Source organism: Dromiciops gliroides, chromosome 3 (genome assembly GCF_019393635.1).
Source record: "Dromiciops gliroides isolate mDroGli1 chromosome 3, mDroGli1.pri, whole genome shotgun sequence".
NCBI lineage: Eukaryota > Metazoa > Chordata > Mammalia > Microbiotheria > Microbiotheriidae > Dromiciops > Dromiciops gliroides.
In genome coordinates this window covers 120,793,443-120,809,451 of record NC_057863.1, presented here as the reverse complement: position 1 = coordinate 120,809,451, position 16,009 = coordinate 120,793,443, and positions in this window count along the sequence as shown.

Sequence of the window (16,009 nt, the reverse complement as noted above, 5' to 3'; positions counted from 1 at the left end):
TGCACACCTGAAATATCTATCAGTTTCCTCAGTTGCCCACATGTGTTAATCTGCCAGGTTGGATAATAACCCATTCACAAGCTGCAACTCTTTCTATACTGACTCCTACAAAGTAAACCTAAGGTCTTTTTGATGGTAAAGTGCCATATTTATTATCCTCTGGGGCAGTAGGAATCTGTGGGCTGAGAAGGGCTGGCACATCTTTAAGATCTACTCTACCTTCCACCTTGACTAAGGTCCCATCCCCAGGAACTTCAGTCCACCAAGGTTTTGCCTTCTTGTCCACAGTGAATTGACCTTGCCAGTTTAAGCCAGGTAGGAACTGGAGCACAGACTGAGCAGCAGCTGAAGGCCAAGGACCTCATGACTATTTAATGTAGTATTTATATAGTTTTTTAAAAATATATTTAACATGCATAAAACTGTGCCACTCTTTTTACTGAGTTCATATTTTTTTTAAAAAATGTTCTACTGATGAAATTTTTGAGTGTTGTGCCCCAATCACATTTTTCTGATAAGTAGCTTCTCTGATTTTTTTATCATATGATTTGCATAGCATAAAGATTTTAAGGAATTCATAGAGCAGAACTGCCTCAGTGTATCTCTTTCTGTGTATATATGTATGTATGTATTAGTTACATATATGCATTATACATATATGCTTTCAAACCTAAAACTTTTGCTACTTAAACAATCCTACCATTAGAAAATCAGTACTAAATTATAGCATGAAAGGGTAAAACTTAAAATGTCATAATGTGTTTTATTCTTGATTAATATTAACAAACAAAATAATAGGTATTATAGAATGTGGAACACTTACATGATAAGTGGCTTATGCATATATGCTATGTCCACAAAAGAATTTAAGCACATTTCCATGGGCCCATGCAAATCTGTCATTTTGGTTTTTCTCTCCAAAGTGAATTTCACCTTTGTAGCAATCCTTCCCTCCTTTCATATGACCACCATTCTAGTACAAGCCAGAATCACCTCATACCTGGAAGAATACCTGCCAAAATGAACCAAGGAGCTATATAAAAAAAATTATTTTTAAAAATTATGCCTGAAGGGGGCAGCTAGGTGGCACAGTGAATAAAGCACCAGACCTGGATTCAGGAGGACCTGAGTTCAAATAGAACCTCAGACACTTGACACTTACTACCTGTGTGACCTTGGGCAAGTCACTTAATCCTAATTGCCCTGATATGTGTGTGTATAAAATATATACCCACACAGATATATATGTACATATACATATATACACACATATGTGTGCATATACATATATACAATATATATATACTATACACACACACATATATATATATATGCCCGAACTATTGCAATAGCCTGCTGGTGGGTCTGCCAGCTTCAATCTCTTCCCATTGCATTCCATCCCCCATTCATCCAGCAAAGTCATTTCCCTAAGTTGCAGTTGTAACCCTGTCACCCCCCCCCCAATAGTACATGCATGCATGCACATACACACAAAAATATAATAAACTTCAGTTATTCCCTATTGCCTCTAGAATCAAATATGAAATCCTTTTTTTTGGCTTGACCTTTATCTTACCAGTCTACTTTTATCTTACGGTACCCTCCTCCAAATCCCCACCCTCCACTGGCCTCCTTGCTATTCTCCAAACAGGACACTCAATCACTCAGCTTCTTTCTCTGGATTTTTTCTCTGGTTGTCTATCACATCTCTTTCTCTCTCCTTCCTCATCTCTGCCTCCTGGTCTCTCTGGCTTCCTTCAAGTCCCAACTTAAATACCACCTTCTATACTATGCCTTTCTCAGTCCATTGTAATTCCAATGTCTTCCCTGTTGTTGAATACTTCCTTTTTATTTTTAATTTATTTGTTTACAAGGCAATGAGGGTTAAGTGACTTACACAGCCAGTAAGTGTAGAGTGTCTGAGGCCGGATTTGAACTCAGGTACTCCTGAATCCAGGGCTAGTGCTTTATCCACTGTGCCACCTAGCTGTCCCCAATACTTCCTTTTTATCATGTACATAACTTGTTTGCACATATTCATTTCCATGTGGCCTGCCCATTATGTTGTGATTTCCTCAATTTCAGGGATTACATTTTGCCTTTCTTTTTGGCTCCAGTACTTTGCATAGTGCCTGGTACTTAATAGTGCTAAATAAATGCTCAATGACTGACTGACTGAAAATATTATATATTATTCAGAAGCCTACAGTGAAAATAGTGCATCAATCACTAGGTAAATTCAGCCTTACATACTGATCAGCCTGGGAACAAAAAGAGGACTCAGGAAACAATTTACTTATTTGGGGTCAAAATTATTCATTAGAAATATCCAGACAATGAAGACTTCTTGTGACTTCGTTTATCTGGATAACTGCCTCAGTTCTCTGTTTCTACTATTGTAGATATTGTTCATCTCACAGATATTATAAACCTTAAAAGGATAATGTAATCTCACAAGTATCAGCATATATGGGATTTTTCTTTGGGGTCTCTTCAATAATAAAGACTAAGCCACATTATTCTATCATATAGGAATAACTCCATAATGCAAGACAGAGAAATCCTGTGCAAAATCTATATAATACAGCACTTCCAAAGTAGAATTCATTATCCTATACAAGAAGTATTACTTACAAAGGCTTTTGTGAGAGCCAAATGGAAGAAAACCATAGAATGTAAGCTCCTTAAAGGCAGAGAATATCTTGTTTATGTTTTTATATTCTCATTACTTACTTTTGTTCCTGGCAAATAGTAAGCCTAAAATGATATAGTAAAAGTTTATTGTTTAATTTATTGAATTAAATTTATTGAATACATAAATGTATCCTGTGTGTGCTTTTTGATCCCTATGTATTAGTTTAAGAGCACGCATACACACACACACACACACACACACACACAATGGCTTGTAAGATGTAGCTACTAATGCAACTCTCAAAAATCAAGTTAACTATGGGTACATCCACTGAATAAAATACAACTGATAGCTGAACTCCTGACTACTAACGTTTTTCCTAATCTTTGACTATTTGAACCTTTAGAAAATTTTATTTGTCAACTTTTGGGGAAGCATAAAAGCTGATTTTTTACTTAGGTCCTGTTTTTTTTTCTCTGAAGGAATCTGGAAGAACATTTTCTTGCTTGTATTTTAATTAGGCTCTCCATAAGATGAAGAACTTGTATTCTAATTAGGCGCTCCCTAAGATCAAGAACCACCAGTTTCCTCAAGCATCTGGACATCCAGCTGGGTGTGTTGTTGTGAGTCTGTATGTCCATGTTTAATTACCTCAGTGATTTCCTTTCTTTTTATGTGTGTCTTTTTTGTAGAGTGGCCACATTGTTTAGAGTGAGATTTCCTTTGCAGACAGTACGGTTTCCGTTGTTTTAGTTAGCAAATTTGATTTATGAACTGCACTATTTTACTTATGGCTATTTTAATCATTGCTTAAGTTCAACAGACAATTTGCTTTTACAAGTCCCCTTTAGTCCCTCTTTCCAAGAGGGATTATATTATGCCAGTGTTTTCTGAAAGTTTTAGGAAGTATTATTGAAGACCTTTGGCCACGTTTGGCTAAGTTAACAGCCCATGGAAGGGGATCATGGCAAAAAAAAAATCACATATCCTATTATCTCATTTGATATAACTTCTATCTTTTTAAATAATTAATCTGTTTTTGTAAATATTTAATACGTTTATAGTTATTTACCTATCATAAGGTTATATTGAGAAATATGATAATATATGGAAGATGCTTTGTAAATTATAAAGCCTCATGAATATATCTATTAGCTATATTTAGTCTTTCAGAGCTTATAATTCTTACATGTATATATTTTGGAAATATATTTTTTAAATGTTTTTTTTTTCTGGACCTGTGATTTCATCCAGAAAAGTACCTCCCAGAGATGAAACCCCCTACTACCAACACAGATTGGCAACTCTTCTGCAACTTACAGTCTTTAAGAGCTTCTAAGGAGAATAAAAAGTTAAATTATTTGCCTTAGGGTCATACAGCCAATATGTGTCACAGACAAATTACACAGATCATCCTATACCTGTGGTCAGATAACTATCCAGGATACTGTGTTACTCTAAAATTATTGATTCAAAAATAAGTCCAAAGAGAATAGGTTGTAAGTCATTGGATTTTTTTTCAGGTTTGAAAAAGAATATGAGGGGTGACAATAGTTTGAATGTTTCTTTATCATTTGAGCACTAAATTGGGTGGAAAATCACTAAATATTTCAGACTCCTTATCATCTTTCTTTACCCAACCTCCAACTCTTTATGCTCTTTTGCATGTGAGTACAATTTTCTTATTCTTTTGATTTACGTAATACTAGTACTGATAAAATCCCATTGAAACAAAAATCAATTTTAAATAAAAGTTTAATCAATGTTATTCAATTGCCACAACAAGGAAACTAAAATAAGCTAAAAAGCATCTTCACAGATACTTGATTTAAATGTGAAAGGAAAAAAAGATGGTGGCCTATAACAGTTTATAGTCATGTGAAAAAAAAACCTCTAAATTATTATTGTTCAGAGAAATGCAAATTAAAACAAACATGATATTATTTTATACCTAACAGATTGGCTAAAATGGTTGAAGGGGAAAGTAAATGTTGGAGGAGATGTGGGAAAATTGGGAAACATTCATTGTTGGTGGAATTGTGAACTGACCCAACCATTTCACAGAGCAAAGAGTTATTAAACTGCTTATGCCTTTTGACCCAGGAATACCACTACTAGGTCTATTCTTGAAGAGAAAAAGGAAAAGAATTTATATGTTCTAAAATATTTATAGCAACTCTCTTTGTGGTAGCAAAGAACTGGAAATTTCAGAGATGCCCATTAATTGGGGAATGGCTGAACAAGTTGTGGTATATAATTTTTATGGAATACTAGTGTGCCAAAAGAAATGATGAACTCAATGATCTTAGAAAAAACATGGGTAGACTTGCATGTAATAATGCATTGAAATGAGCAGAACCTAGTAAACATTGTATGAAGTAAAAGCAATGTAGTTTTAAGAATGACTTTGAGCAAATATGTCATTTTGACTAATATAAATACCCAGATTAACTACAAAGGCCATATGAGGGAAGATACTATCTGCATCTAGAGAAAGAACTGATAAGTAGAACTAGGTATAGTGTGAGAACTGAGAAAGCATGAGGTGACCTTTCTGAGATTTCAAAGGTCAGATTGGCATCTGGAAGTTCATGTACCACCTGTAAGTCATGTCAGTCAATGGGCTTGAAATGCTATCAGTCAATTAGCTTGGAGCTGTGTGTGTGGACTGCCCTCTTCCGGTTTGACAGGGGACTTCCAGTGGAACTGAGGGGCATTCAGTCTCTTGGATAGCTAGATGAAGGAGGCTTTCTCTCTCTCTCTTTGCTAACCCCAATATACTTTAATAAATGCTTAAAAGCATAATCTGTTGCTGAATTTATAAATAAACCTTAGCTACTTCTCTCCCTCCCCCCACTGGGGGGCAGGTAAGGACACACATATTAGATTTTTAAACATCACAATAGAATGAATTTACATAAACACATATTTGTGTCTAATGATAGCCATTTCTAGGGCAGTGAGGGCAGGAAGAAAAAAAGTTGGAAAAAGAAATTTACATAATAACGTTATATATTTAAAAGTAATAACAACTTGCATATAATAGATTTACAGTTTCATATGCAACCATCTTTTTTGTTTGTTTGTTTTTAGTGAGGCAATTGGGGTTAAGTGACTTGCCCAGGGTCACACAGCTAGTAAGTGTTAAGTGTCTGAGGCTGGATTTGAACTCAGGTACTCCTGACTCCAGGGCTGGTGCTCTATCCACTGCATCACCTAGCTACACCTACAACCATCTTTTTTAATTATACTGTTATGAGAATGCTTATTTTATTCCATAAATTTAAAATTTTAATAAATAAAAAATTTTAAAAGATGGTGGCCAAAGACAGCATTAGTTTAGAATATGATATCATTTGTAAAATCTTATATGTAAGGATGATGGATGATTATAAGGTAGGTAACATGATGGAGGGAGTACTGGATTTCTAGTTATAAAAACTTTAGTTAAGTCTTACTTCAATTACTTATTAGCTGGGACCATTAACCTCCTACAGGCTCAGTTTTTTCATCTATAAAATGAATATAATAATAGCACTTACTTCACAGAATTGTTGTGGAACTAAATGAGATTATGTATACATACACACATATACACAGATATACTTTGAAAGTGCTACATAAATGATATCATCATCATCATCGATGTAGAGAGAAGCAATGGAGGACAAAACCAGATGAAAGAAAGCTTGGCAAGACATCTACCTAAGCAAGTGCATCATAAGGTAATTTATAGATAAAAATAAAAAGGCCACAAACAGAAGAATGAAAAAGATCTGCAAAAGTTATTTATTGTAATAAATTGTTTAAAACTTTAAGGACTGTGGAACTATCATGTTGGAATTGTAACATCACACTCCTGGATGTTCTCATAGGGTAGGAGAAAAGATCAAATGTGGGGGGAAAATCAGTCAGATTAGATCAAATATATATATGAAATAATTGATGCAGTTGACACAATTGTGAGAGAACTAAAGGATAAATTCACAATGTATTTGAAGGAGGGAAAGAAACCAACATTGTGGAAAAAAATTCAGTCTTTATTAATATTGAAAAAATATCATAGAATGATTATCCATAAATATATACCTGTATGCTAACTTCTTGTTGCTATAAAATTTTATACATACAAAGCACAAACTACTTGATGACAATCTTAGTAGTCAGCAAGGTGGTGCAGTGGATAGAGTGCTAGACCTGGAGTTAGGAAGTCTTCAGCTCTGGAGTTCAAACCTGGCCTCAGACCCTTACTAGCTGTGTTACTCTGAGTAGGTCACTTAACCTTGTTTGTATTCGTTTCCTCATCTGTAACATGAGCTGGAAAAGGAAATGGCAAGCTATGCCAGGATCTTTCCCAAGAAAATCCCAAATTGAGGGAATTCCCATCAATTGGGGAATGGCTGAATGAGTTGTGGCTTATGAATATAATGGAATACTATTGTGCTATAAGAAATGATGAGCAGATGGATTTCAGAAAAACCAGGGAAGACTTATATGAACTGATGCTGAGTGAGGTGAGCAGAACCTGGAGAACATTGTATATAGTAACAGCAACATCATGCAATGATCAATTATGATAGAATTAGCTTTTCTCGACAATACAATGATCAAAGATAATTCTAAAAGACTAATGTTGAAAAATGCTATCCATAGCCAGAGAAAGAATTATGAAGTCTCAATGCAGGTTGAAACATATTATTTTTACTTTGTGAGTGCATGTGTTTTGCTTTTTTGTATTTTTCCCTTTGTTCTGATTCTTCTTTCATAACATGATGAATGTGTAAATTTCTTTAATGTGCTTGGACATGTACAACCTATATCAGATTATTTAATGTCTTAAGGATTCAGGAGGACCTGAGTTCAAATCCAGCCTCAGATACTTGACAATTACTAACTGTGTGACCCTGGGCAAGTCACTTAACCCTCATTGCCCTACCAAAAAACAAACAAACAAGAAGAATGTTAAAAGCTATCTTTGCATGTAATTGGAAAAAAAATACCATTGAGAAAATAAAAGAAAATCCCAAATAGGGTCCTGAAGAATCAGATGCAACTGAAATGAATCAATAACAACAAAAATCACTAATACTAAAAATTAACCACATCTTTACTGTCTTATAGTTTTGTGAAAAAGAAATTGTTGATGATGAAAAAAATGTTTGATAGAACAAAATGCCATTTCAAAGGTCCCCTTCCAAAGAAGTATCTTCTTCTTTATGTCAAAATCCCTCAAGATTCCTTGAAAGATTTAAAAAAGAAATAATCTAGTTCAATGAACTGATCATAAACATCAGATGTCATTGTTATGAAGAAGACTCAGAACAGTGATGAAGCTGAAGATGGTGTCCCTGTGAATGATACAGTCCTCCAGAAGGTCCTGTTTCCTGATGATGGAGTACAGATTTTATCAAGTCCTGTAACATTGCAGAGCCTCTTATAATATGCCATAGCTACTCAAGAGTTTAGCCTATTCGTTCATACACAAGAGCCAAAGTGGATCAAGAATTTATATTGCCCATATAATGAAATAAAGCTGGATTGACAACCTATAGAGTTTACTCTGTCGTCTGTCTATCTATGATAGACATAGAAATGAAGATCAAGTTCAGTCCAGAATTAAGCAGCAGGAGAATAAACTAGATGGCATTGTGGAAATTACACTTTTTTAATGCTACTAAGTTTCTACAGAAACAAAAGCCAATATTTTTAATATCAACATTTTACTAATGTTATTATAGGTCTTGGAATACAATAGTCTCCGAAGAATTGGAAGTGAATATAATAGATAGGGCAATGGGGAGATTCAAGAAAAGTGTGAGCATATCACAGTATATGAACAATGAGGAATTTCAAAGAAAAAATTAACATATCAACAAAATGTATGAAAAGAAGATGGAATAGACACATGGTGGTGGCAAGGAATAACAAGTGGACCCTTTGAATACTCCACTGATATAGTCACAATGTCAAGAGAAATAAATGAAGGTCTTCACCATGTTGAGGGAGCCCACTGTGGTGACTTGATAAAAGGACATGGATGAGAATGAAATGAAATGGGCAAGAATGGACTGGTTGTAATCTGCATCATTGAAGGGGACTTCTAAATAATATCTTTTTAAGTATTTAAATATAATGTATGCCATTAAAATGTTCTTTGTAATAGATCACTGAAATTACTCTTTGCCTACAACACACTCATATCATAAGGGAAGTGAGGAGAATAAGCATTTTGATAGTGCCTAATATGTGGCACACACTGTGCTAAGTGCTTTTCAAATATTATCCCATTTTATCCTTGGAACTTTAATGTTAACCTAAAGGAAAAAAAAAAACACACACCTAAATGAGATGTATAAAAAGATTCAAGACGTAGGAGAGACAGAGAAGTGGAAGTCATGTGAACATGACATGTCCTTATTTGCACTACTAGAATTATGAAATCCAAATTTTAGACCTGGAAGGGAGATAAATCACTATAATCAGAACACGTTCTTCTCTCACTAATTTCTAATATTAAGGGAAGCAGGAGGGAATAGGAGAGAACAACATATTGGAAAATGTACTGGGCTAGGGTTCTAAAAAAGCTGAGTTCTAGTCCTGGCTAGTACACTTAATAGTTTTGAGTCCAGAAGCAGGATAATTGATATATATATAAGATTCAGTTTCTTTACCTGTAAAATGGGAATAATGATTTTACCAACTTAGTAGTACATCATTATACTGCCTAGACTCAATGGATAGATTACTTGGCTTGCATTCAGGAAGAGTTGAGTTCTTTTGTGGCCTGACAGTACTTGTGTGACCCTGGGAAAGGAAATTAACTTCTGTAAGCCTCAGTTTCTTTAACTGTAAAATGGGGAAAATAATGACACCCACCTACCAAAGGTTGTTTTAAGGATCGAATAAAATAACATTTATAAAGCACCCTTCCTTCTTTCCTTCCTTTCTTCTTCCCTTCCTCCCTCAAGATAGTTATCTATAACATAAAGTAGATTTTGGTATTTAAATTTAAGAGGTAGAAAAAGAAAAACCCATTGTTAGCCTGGGGGCATTCTATCTGACTTTTGTTAAGGGGGTGATAGTTGTGATTAAAGCTCTGTCACTTAGCCTTTATCAGAGAGAACTTCTCCTCACTGCACACTACTAGAAGTCTGAACCAGAGATATTGTAGGTGTCCCTGTAGAGATAAATATAGAAAATAGTAGCAGAGAATTAAAATTTACTAGAGTCTAGAGACCAAGCAATTTTCAGAGCAAACTCTCATTTGAGACTACAAGAACAGTGTAGTAACCAGCCCAAGACAACTTGATGTCACCAAAGCAATGTTTGAAGAGCTGAGAATCTTCTCGTGTTACAGAAAAAATCAAGGCTATTTTCCATGAGCTCCCTCTTCTCCCCTCTTATCACTCAGGTGGCTTCCACCACTCTCTTCTCTTTTACCCCTGTCTCACATGATGAAGAGGCCTTACTCCTTACCAAGGCTAAACCCTCTACTTGTTCAAGTGATCCCATTACATCCTGTGTCCTCCAACAGATGGCTTCCTCTGTCATTCCCACTCTCACTTATTTTCAATCTCACCCTCTCTACTGGCTGGCTCATTTACTACTGCCTTCAAACATGCCCTTCTCTCCCCTAACATTAAAAATCCTCACTTGATGTTTCTATCCCTGCTAACTATTGTCCTTTGTCTCTTCTGCCCTTTGTAGTTAAAGTCCTTGAAAAAGCTGTCTATAATAGATGACTCCCCTTTATCTCCTTTCATTTTCTTCATAAAAGTATACAATCTGGTTTCACACCCTTATCTTTTCATCAAAACTGCCCTCTCCAAAGTTACTAATGATCTCTTAGTTGTCAAATTCAATGTTTTCTCAATCCTCATTCTTAATCTCCCTGTAGCTTTTTTTGGCAGAGAAATAAGGGTTAAGTGACTTGCCCAGGGTCACACAGCTAGTAAGTGTCAAGTGTCTGGGGTGGGATTTGAACTCAGGTCCTCCTGAATCCAGGTCCGGTACTTTATCCACTATGCCATCTAGCTTCCCCCTCTCTGTAGCTTTTGACACTGTTATCACTCTCCTCTCTCTAGGTTTTCAGGATAACACTCTCTCCTGTTTTTTCTCCTCCTTTTCTGACTGTTCTTCTGTCTCTTTTGCTGGATCTTTTTCCAAGGATCATGTCATCTAACCATAGGTGTCCCTCAAGGCTCATTCTTGGGTCCTTTTCCCTTCTCCCTCTATTACTTCACTTCGTGATCTCATCTGCTTCCATGGACTTAATTACGATCTCTATGTTTATGATTCTCAAATTTACCTATCCTGCTCCAATCTCTCTTTTGACCTCTAATCAAGCATCTCCTAATTCCTTTAAGAATTTCTAATTGGATATCCAGTAGACCTCCTAAACTCAATATGTCCAACATAGAATTCATTATATTTCTGTGAGAATCAGAGTGCTACCAACCTGCTGAGAATGATATTGCAGGGAGGCTCCGCCATGAGGAGAAAGCATGAAGTGACCTTTCTGGGGTGTCAAAGGTTGGATTGGTTTCTGAAGTGATATCTGCCACCTGTGGGTTGTGTCAATTGGTGCTACCACCCAATTAGCTTGGAGCTGTGTGCAAGGATGGCCCTGCTTCCTGTTTGACATGGGGCTTTTGGGAGAGGCCACAGAAAAGTGAGATCTTTTTGCCCGGACTTTGGGGTGGTGGCAGAGAACTTCACATGGGCTTTTAGAGAAAGGCAAGTTTTTCTCTCTGGATATACTGACTAGATCCAAACTAGGGTTTTCCTCTCTTGCGCTCTTCACTAATTTCTAATACACTTTAATAAATATGTCAAAGCCTAAACTCTTGCTAAAGCTTCTAATTTAAGGTGACCACTCATTAGATTTTAGACATCACAGCTAGAATTTTAGACTTTACATTTCCCTTCCCCTGCCCGCCTGCACTATTACTACAGAGGACAACACCATCCTCCCAGACTCCCTTAGGCTTGCTACCTAGGAATTATCCTGGACTCCTCACCATTTCTCACCATCCCCCTTGCCAAATCAAACTGTTGCTAAGACTTAATTTTACCCTTTCAAAATCTCTCAAATACACCCTCTTGTCTCTTCTAACAAAGCCACCACTCTAATGTGGGCCCTTATTAGCTCATTTCTGGTCTATTATAATAGCCTGCAGATGCGTCTGTCTGCATCAAATTTCTCCCCATTCCTAACCATTCTCCATTCAGCCACTAAAGTGATTGTCCTAAAACATAGGTCAGATAATGTCACACATGCCCCCACACTTAATAAACTCCAGTGACTTCCTAATGCCTCTAGGAGTAAATACAAAATATTCTGTCTGGCATTCAAAGCCCTTCATAACCTGGCCCTCTACTTTTCCAAACTTTTTATACCTTACCAAGATATATTCTTTGATCTAGTGACACCATCCTCCAGGTTGTTCCACAAATAAAATACTCCATCTCTCAGCTCTCAGTATCCTCCTCAAATGTCCCTCATTCTTGGAATGCTCTCTTTCCTCTGCTCTGACTACTGACCTACCTGTCTTCCTTTAAGTCTCAACTAAAATTTCAACTTCAACAAGAAACCTTTCCCAACCTTTCTTAATTCCAGTGCCTTCCCTCTGTTAATTATGTTTTATTTATCATATCTATATATCTCACTTCATATATATATTTGTTTGTATATAATCTCTCTCATTAATTGAGGTTGGGACTGTCCTTTGCCTCTTTTTTAATCCTCAGTGCATACCACAATGCCTGAAATATAGTAGGTGCTTAATAAATATTTACTGATTGTTTGATTAAACAGAGAGTATCCATACTACAGTCACCAAGATACAAGTAGAGTCCAATGGAATAATGTACTCCTCCCTCTGGGGAGAGGGGAGAGACTGATAATGGTACAATGACATTTTCAGACATTACATCATCAGAAGACATCTCCAATATCACCAGTGTCAGAAGTGTGAGTTTTCCTCCTTATGTGTTCTTCAAGCATGGGCCACTCTTATGGGATCCTTGTATATTCTTTTTCTTTTCAATGAGTGTGTGCATATCTGTGGGAGTGGGTACTCAGAATCATGGGGGAATGCTTTCATACAAATCTTCTTATTATTCTATTCTGTGGGATGCTTTTGTTTTCATTTAAGAGTGTTCTTTGGCTGCTTAAAGGAAAAACAAATACATTTGTGAGATCTCATGAGCAGTCCTTTTGAGCTATCTGAACCTCTAATAGACATTTTGAGTGTCCCATGAGTAAAGGGTGACCCAGGTACTATGGTTGAAAACTTGTTCTTCTCCCACTAGTATATTTACTAGTATATTTAGGTTGCACCAGGGTTTTAGGTTTTCTTTTCTCTCCATACAAATATTATTACTATATCTATAATCCAAGAATGGCATAACTCAGTTTCTTCAACCCTATCCCAATACAATATGGCTTAATCTAGGGGCATCTAGGTAGCACAGTGGATAGAGCACCAGCCCTGGATTCAGGAGGACCTGAGTTCAAATGTGGCCTCAGACCCTTGACACTTACTGGCTGTGTGACCAAACTGTGAGATTTAAAATTGGATATTAAATCATAAATCTCCCCTCTTTTACCTTTCCCTTAATTTATCTCCCAGACTAGTAAATGGAAGAAGCTTCTGGTTTTCTAGTTACAGCTTTTATTGTATGGTAGTTACCAGGTGATGTTGATTAGAGGGATAGGAAAGTAGAAATACAATACAAATCATCTTAAGTCTAAGCATAGTCTATATTCCGTATAAAACTCACCAAAATCCCAAGGCCACCTTTGGGGAGAGAGAGAGAGACCACGTCAAGTGCGTGCTGCTGCTAACCGCGAGCCGGGCCGAGTCGAACTCCAGTCAGCATCTGTCTGTGCAGCGCAGTCAGGAGACCAGCAGAGCAGGAAAAAAAAAAAGTCACTTAACCCCAATTGCCTAACCAAAAAGAAATATTGCTTAGTCTAAGAATTAGAAGGGACTAAAGGACATCTAGTTCATTCCCCTGTATCAATCTATTTTTGTTATGATCCATATTTGATGGGGATGTGGGGAGTGGGTATGGGGAGGGTGGGGAATGATGGAACATTTTATTCTAAGATCTTTTGAAAGCAGGATAGTAAAGATCATTTTCACCCTGGATCACTTCAAATGATCCCAGAATAGCACTAGAATCACATGGAACAGGAAGGAAGCTTATTCTAGTTTAAAGAAAACTTTTAAAACAATATTTAAATTACTTGTAGGAAGTTTGTTTATTTTCAAGAGCCTTTATGTACTAAAATGTATTAACAGTGAAATACTAACTAGGAATGGCACAGACATGTGATTTCCTTGATATAGGGAACTTTCTGATAAAGAAACTACCTCTACAAATGCATTTTGACACCTTTTATGCCAGCTTTAGTCTTTTAAAGTTGTCTAGAAAGCTATAGGGTTCAGAGATTCATTTCCCACCAGCTTCACTCTTTGGATTTGACTCAATGATCAACTTCTACTTGTTATTCCATTCCAATTATTATCATAATTTCCCTATATATTCCACATTGGACCCTCAACATTAAAACCTTTATTCTTCTAGACACAACAAATGAAATATTGCTTTCTCTTTCTCTTGAAAGTAAAGTCCGATAGAGAATGTGATAATGTGGAATACAGATGTCTTATGTAATTTGAAAAGATAGTTGCTAAAGAATATAGAGGGGATAAAAAAAGTGAGAACTAGTAATTTAGATGATATTACTTTAAAATTGATAGATATTGGGGCAGCTAGGTAGCACAGTGGATAAAACACTAGCCTTGGATTCAGGAGTACTTGAGTTCAAATCCGGCCTCAGACACTTGACCCTTACTAGCTGTATGACCCTGGGCAAGTCACTTAACCGTCATTGCCCCACGCCCAAAAATGATAGATATCAAGGGTAGAATTTTTCCAATTGGTAATGGGATACTTTCACTGTCTTTGGGGCCATCTTTACTTGTATATTTTGGAGGGAAGGAGCAGATGTAATCTGTTTCACATAAATTTGGTCATCTTTTTCTGTGACAGCAGCACTTCCATATAAGAGACTTATTTTCTAGGTCTTCATAGTACTTTGTTTCATATTGTTTTTGTGGATTTTTGTTTGTTTTTGTATGTATGTGTATTTTTGTTGTTGTTATACACACATTTATGACACTACTTTGACTCACTGAAAAATAAGACATCTATATTAAAATCCTCAGTACTCAAACATCTGGAAGAAAGAAGAAAAGATAGCTAAATAGCAGAGTCAAAATGCTGAGATTGGACTCAGAGGATCTGAGTTTGAATTCTCACTCTGCTACTTATTAGCATATGACCTTTGATAAATCAGATTTCATTGCTATCTCACCTATAAAATAAAGATATTAGACTAAGTGATCCTTGAAGATTCTTCTAGCCCTGAATATATGGTCATAATCCCTTGTGGTTTTTTAAAGCTTTAGTTTTAAAATGTAGTCCTTAAAATATCTTTTCTAAAATTATAGCCAGTTATCATTTTTAAATATTAATTTTGCTCTAGTTTAAATTAGATAGACCACAGGTGTCCTGTAGCCCATGTGAAATTCTAAGCACCAAAGTGTTTCTGCCTAAGCGCTATTTATGCAGTTAACTATACCATAAAGTTTATTGTATTATGTTATGACCATGGACCGTGTGTGATATTCCATAAAATAGGTTTGTCCAAGCATTTTCCCAAAACTCTAGAGTAAAATAATTAAGATCTTTAATGGACTATACAACCTCTTCTACTTAGGAAGTAGAAACATACATTTTACATCAATTGTATTGCCAACTGGTAACGGTACATGAACACAACCATGATTATAAAAGCCATCATTCTCTGTGCATGGTGCACAGGGACTGTTTTGTAGTTGTTTTTTGATCCCATATAAACAGTACTATATGGGTGTACTTGTTGTCTCATTTAATTTCATTATTATTTTTTGATGATAGAAGAAGGGATATTGGCTTTCTACTAAAATGAAGTGAAAGGATAGAAATGCTATTAGATTTTTCTCTGCAGCAGCCATAAAGTTAAAACTTGGAGGCTGAGTTTGGCTAACCCTTCAAACAGTTGGAGAGATATATCTATTACATCAGAACCACAGGGGCCTGAATAAATTACTTGAGAATGGAGTGATTTTCCATTGGCCATAAGATTTCAGGGTCAGACACTGAAGAAAGACACTAGCCTAGATATTAAGGTTATACAAGGCTATATGATACAATTCCTACAATCGAGGCCTTTGAAATCTCATTTGGGAGTTGTTGTTGAGACATTTTCAGTCATGCCTGACTCTTTGTGACCCCATATGGAGTCTTGGCAAAGATAAT